We start from the raw sequence: 6,465 nt of genomic DNA, 5'->3' as shown, positions 1-6,465 counted from the left end.
GAAAAGGAGGATATGTGGAAGTGAGGGGAAGAGAGAGGGAAAGGAGGAACACAAGAAGAAAGAGAGTAAGGGAAGAGAAGAGAAGGAAATTTCCAGTGAGGGGAATGAGAGAGAAAGAAAAGGAGAAAAGGAGGATATGTGGAAGTGAGGGGAAGAGAAAGAGGGAAAGGGAGAACACAAGAAGAAAGAGAGTAAGGGAAGAGAAGAGAAGGAAATTTCCAGTGAAGGGAATGAGAAAGGAAGAAAAGGAGAAAAGGAGGATATGTGGAAGTGAGGGAAGAGAAAGAGGGAAAGGAGGAACACAAGAAGAAAGAGAGTAAGGGGAAGAGAAGAGAAGGGGGAAATTTCCAGTGAGGGGAATGAGAAAGGAAGAAAAGGAGAAAAGGAGGATATGTGGAAGTGAGGGGAAACTTTGCGGTGAGGGGAAAGCTTTTAAGGGAGCATATAGCAGAGAGGGAGAAGAGCAGATGAGGGGAAAGGTAGGGATAAAGAAGGGGAAGTAGAAAGGGAGGCTTAAAGTTACGAGGGGAAGTTAGGGAGGGTGTGAGTAAGGTAGAGTAAGGGAAGGTGAGGGGAGATGGCTTAGGGACTGAGGGGAAAGTGGGAGATAAGGAGGGAAAATTGATCTGGGAGGAGGGAGAATGGTGTGTGTGTGTGTGTGTGTGTGTGTGTGTGTGTGTGTGTGTGTGTGTGTGTATACGTGCGCAGAAGAGGAGGAGGAGGAGGAGGAGGAGGAGGAGGAGGAGGAGGAGGAGGAGGAAGAAAATATTAAGAGGATTAGTGTGTAAGTGATCCTCTGACTGTCCTCCTCCTCCTCCTCCTCCTCCTCCTCCTCCTCCTCCTCCTCCTCCTCCTCCTTCTCCTTCTCCTCCTCCTCCTCCTCCTCCTCCATCTCCTCTTTCGTTTTCTCTTCCTCGTTAACTTCCACTGTCGTAACAACAATAGCTACAACAACAACAACAACAACACACACACACACACACACACACACACACACACACACACACACACACACACTTTCATCACCTCCCTTTCATCACATTTCTATCAACATCTCTCTAGTCCTTCCTTACCTTTATCATCTCTCTATCTACATTCTTCCAGTTTCCTCTTATCTTCCTCTATTTACTCTTCAACAAGCTTTCCTTCTTTCATTTCCGAAGAGTGAAGGAAAGTAAATGAGAAATAGAAGAAACAAGAAAGAAAGGAAGGGAATAAGAGAGGAGAGAGAAAATGAGAGATAGAGAAGACGAAAAATAAGAAAGGGAATGAGAAGGAATGTAAGAAAAGGAGAGAGAAAATAGAGGATAGTAAATGAGAGATAGAGAAAAGAGAAAAGGAAAGAAAGGGAAATTTTGAGAGAGAGGAATATAGGAAGAGGAAAAATGAGAGAGAGAGAGAGAGAGAGAGAGAGAGAGAGAGAGAGAGAGAGAGAGAGAGAGAGAGAGAGTAAATGAAGATGGAAAAAGGAAGAGAATGAGAGGAATGAGAGAAAGGAAGGAAAACAGAAAACAAGAGAGAAAATAATACAGGAAGAGAAAAGAGAATAAACGAGATGAAATGAGAAAATAAAGAAGAATAGTGAACAAGAGAGAGAGAGAGAGAGAGAGAGAAAGGAATACAGAGATAAAAAAAAAAAAAGAAATAGTGAATGAAATAAAATGAGAGAAAGAGAAAGAAAAAAAAACCAGTAAACAAGAAAAGAAGAAGAAAAAAAAATGAAATAAAATAAAAACTCATCTCTGTTCTTATCAATCTTATCGTTTTGGTACATGAAACTCGCCAGACTCAAGTGTTTAGAGAGAGAGAGAGAGAGAGAGTCAGTGTCCCGATGCCCTCACGCCGCTACCCAGTCCATCCCCGCTACAGTGCATTGGCGTCTCAAGGCTTCCACTCTCCCAACACTCTCGGCCACGCTCTCCAACTCTCAAGCGCTCCTGTGTCTCACCTCAATGACTTTTAAGAGGATCCAGTGGTAGTTATTGCGGTTTCCAGGGGCGTTTGCATGTCTCCAGTGATTGAGAGATAGTTTAACAAGGTTTCTGCGTGTTGAATAGCTTCCAGTGGTGTTTAATTGGGTTTTCAAGAGTGTTGATTGGATATGAGTGATAGTTTGATAAGGAGGCGATGTTTGGGTTGGGTTTTTTGTTTTTTTGTTTGGGTTTTCAGTGGTGTTCTCTTGATTCCAGTGATGGTTTGATCAGGAGGCTATGCTTGGAATTGGTTTTTGTGGTTGTCATTTTGGTGTTCAATGGTGTTTTCTTGATTCCCGTGATATTTCAGCGAGGTTTATGCATTTGTGGTAGGTTTTTGTGGTGTTTTGGGGGTTTTCAATGGTGTTTTCATGATCTCAGTAATGTTTCAGCAGGTATAATACACTTTTTCATAGGTTTTATGGTGTTTGGGGGGTTTTTAATGGTGTTTTCTTTATTCTGACTATGTTTCAACAAGAGCAATACATTTTGATTGGTTTTGTGGTATTTTTTTGGATTTCAGTGGTGTTTTTTTTTGGATTCTCGTGATATTTCGACAAGAATAATATATTTTTTATAGTATTTTTTGGTGGTATTTTTTCGGTTTTCAATGGTGTTTCTTGATCCCAGTGATAGTTTAACAAGAAGAATACACTTTAGCAAGTTTTAGCAATAGTTGTTTGGGTTTTCAAAGGCGCTTTCTTAATTCCTGTGATATTTTAACAAGAGTATAACATTTTTAACAGGCTCTAGTGCACTGGTTCTTAACCTGGGGTACCTGTACCACCGAGGGGTACGAAACCTTAAACCTAGGGGTACGAGACTTGGTAGCCGGTGCAATGGTACCGTACATTTACCATGAGAAACCAAACCATATATTTTCCTGATTTTTCTCTTACTATAATTGTCTCAATTTTTTAAGTAAGTTTTTTAAGTTGAATCCTACTAATTGACGCTTTTCATTTGAAATAAAAAAAAAAAGATTACCTTTGTTCAGTAATTTAAAAAATCTAATAATTTCTCAGCAAGGTTTTTATCACTAATCCTTTCCATATGTTTGTATAGTATTTATATTGAAGGGAGTACGAGAAATTTTTCTGAAATATTAAGGAGTACGGGCACTGAAAAAGGTTAAGAACTACTGCTCTAGTGGGACGTTAGGATTTAGAAAGCGGTTTACCTCATTCCAGCGATAGTTTAACCTCTTCAGTACTGGGACACTTTTACCATGAGTTTCGGGTACGATTAGACGATTCTACGAGTATTTACATTATGGAGGTCAGAAGATTAATGGCCACAGTCTTCACTAGTTTAATCCTTACATAAGTTTCTGAAGCTGTATAAAATCGCCAAATAGTAAGCAGAATGAATATGAAAACGTGTCATGGTACTGAAGGGGTTAATAAGGATTTTACTTCTTTAACGGGTTGCAGTGAGAGTTGTGGTGGTGTTCAGTCCTGTTTAAGGGTTTCCAGTAGTAGTTTATCAAGGTTACGTCTTTCATAGGATACAGAGAAAGTTGGCTGGAGTTTTCAAGGTTCCTTATTTGATTCCAGGCTTTACCGAAGATTTAGGTGCGTTCTTAAATGGGCCACAGTTGAAGTTGTTTGGAAAGTCTTTAGCCTCTTCAGTACTGGGACGCATTTTTACCATGAGTTTTATGTATGATTAAACTATTTTATTTACATTGGGAAGGGTCTATGGAGGTCAGAAGATTAATGGCCAGAGTCTTCACTATTTTAATCCCCCACATAAGTTTCTGAAGGTGTATAAAATCACCAAATAGTAAACGGAATAGGTATGAAGACGTGTCCTGGTACTGAAGGGGTTAAGGATGTTTTGCTTTGTTCTAGTGAAAGCTTAGCAAGACCTTCACTGATTTTATTGGATATTATTTGGGTTTTCAAGAGATTATTATTTTTTTCAGTGATGTGTTTAAGGATTGTACATTTATCTTAGGGTTGAAGGGAAAGTATTGGGTTTTCAAGGATGCTTTCTTGATCCAATCCAGGAGTAGATAAAAAAAAAAGGAAAAGAGAAAACAGTGGTGAGAGGAAACGTTTAAAGATACGCCTCTCTCTCTTCCTCCACCTCCATTGCCACGTCCCATTACCCATTACCCTCACAAAACTACACCAGGCACCACACTCCCTTAACCACACCACATAACTATACCAGACACTACATTTCCTTAATTACACGACTTAGATCACTCCCTCATTCACACCACACACCTCATTCCCCTCACCCACACTACACCTACAACCTACACCCGACAAACTATCACTCACACCACACAACCCACACCACACAGACCATTCACTCACACATACCCTACTCCAAATACCTCATTCCCCTCACCCTACACCCTACACCCTCACAGACCATGCTCTCACCTCCACCCTACACTTCTTCCCATCACCCACACATCAGGACCCCTTCACCCCACACCCTCGCCACCTATACCCTTCTTTTTATGAGTGTTTTTATGAGTGGGTCTTTTTATGAGGGGCATTTTTTTCCATTTTGTTGTTTTTTTGTTGTTGTTGTTATTGTTGTTGTTGTCCTTGGCCAGTCTTTCCCTCTTACATAAAAAAAGACTCACCCACACCCCTCACTTCTTCAATATCCACAACCCACAATCATTCACCACACAGCCTCACAGCCCATGCCCTCACCACACCTCACCTCATCTCAATGCCCACAGCCTACAAACCATTCTCCCACTGCCTCACCCCATGCCATGACTCACGCCACCTCATCCCATCACCACACACCCTTATCACCCATAGCCTCACCCACACAGCTTATTTCAATACCTCATACCTCATAACTCATTCTCCACACCCTCACAGCCCATGCCTTCACCCACACATCTTATCTCAATACCTCACAGCCCATAATTCACCCCCCATAGTCTCACAGCCCATGCCCTGACCCACGCACCACATCCCTATATTCACAAGCTTACAAACCATTCCCTACACCTCACAACCCATGTCTTCACCCACACCACATCCCACCACTCACACCTCTCAACCCCTTCACCCCACACTCTCACAAGCCATACTCTCACCCACACCACATCACCTCACAGTCTACAAAACATTCTCCACACCGTCAGCCCATGTTCTAACCCACGCCACCTTTCTGTACTCACCCAGGTGCACCCAACGCAGCCCGCCCTGTGCCCTAAGGAGATTTATGACCTGATGTTGGAGTGCTGGAAGAGAAACGAAGCGGATCGACCCAACTTTCGAGACATCCACGTGTTTCTGCAGCGCAAGAACCAAGGCTACTGTCCGGAGGCGTGAAGGATGCGGTGGGTGACTCTCTACGACGAGGACAACGAAATCCTCCTGCAGCGCGTGGGTTAGTTCCTGAAGGAGTCCTGAAGGATTCTCGAAGGACTTCTCGTATCATGCTACTCGTGTTTTGATGACCTTGACTACTGACGGTGTTTTTGTGTGTGTTTTCTAAGGTTTGGGCTTTGTTGTGTGTGTGTGTGTGTGTGTGTGTGTGTGTGTGTGTGTGTGTGTGTGTGTGTTTTGGGGTGTTTCTTTGCGTGGTTTATTGTTTTTGTTTCTTGTTTTTCGTTTTTTTTGACCTGATCTGACGTGGTTTTTGTGTTTTAGATGTGTGTGTGTGTGTTTTTGTGTGTTTGTCTGTGTGTGTGACAGAGAGAGAGAGAGAGAGAGAGAGAGAGAGAGAGAGAGAGAGAGAACAAAACTCCCAAAAAAAGTCACAAAGATTCAAACCAGGAAATGGAGAGAGAGAAAAAAAGAAAGAAGAGAAAAAAAAAGAACAGGAATCAAACCAAGAAACGAAGATCAGAAAAAAGAAAGACACCAAAAAAGTAAATAAAGAGAGAGAGAGAGAGAGAGAGAGAGAGAGAGAGAGAGACAACCCAGGACAGATTTCAGGGTTCAAACATCGACTGTATAGAAACGAAGCAGTGAATCCCGCGTCCCGAAGCTCCGAACTCACTGATCCTCCACCACAACTTTGCAGAGTTTAATAACCTCTCCAACGCCCCCCCCTCTCTCCCCTCCTCTCCCCTCTCCCTCTCCCTTCTCTCTCTCTCTCCTTCCCCTCTCCCTAACATGTCCCTCAGCCGGCTTTCTGGAGGTCACGGGAGAGAGAGAGAGAGAGAGAGAGAGAGAGAGGGGAGGTTAACTTCTCATTTGTGGACCGGCCTGGTATCGAAATGGACCGGAAGTTAAATTGTAGTGGATTTTTTTTTTTTTTTTGGAGTGTAAGACTCTCTCTCTCTCTCTCTCTCTCTCTCTCTCTCTCTCTCTCTCTCTCTTTGTGTGTGTGTGAATGGTGAGGGAAATATTAGCCTTCTCGTTGTTTCCTCTTGTTGTTTTGTTTTCCTTTTGTCTCTTTTCGTGTTTTGTGTCAGTGAATTAAAGAAAGAAAGAAAAAAAAAAAACATGTATTGTGTTTATTGAAGGAAAAAAAGAGAAAATGTATTGACAAGCGTTTTATT

At 42.3% G+C, this 6,465-nt stretch overlaps 1 pseudogene; it reads left to right on the top strand.

The window, feature by feature from the left end:
* LOC123516976 overlaps positions 1 to 5,535 on the top strand; it is a 70,153-nt pseudogene extending 64,618 nt beyond the window's left edge.
* Positions 5,536 to 6,465: the final 930 nt, after the last annotated feature.

The sequence above is a fragment of the Portunus trituberculatus genome, chromosome 6 (assembly GCF_017591435.1).
Source record: "Portunus trituberculatus isolate SZX2019 chromosome 6, ASM1759143v1, whole genome shotgun sequence".
NCBI lineage: Eukaryota > Metazoa > Arthropoda > Malacostraca > Decapoda > Portunidae > Portunus > Portunus trituberculatus.
This window is presented reverse-complemented; position numbering and strand designations above follow the sequence as displayed.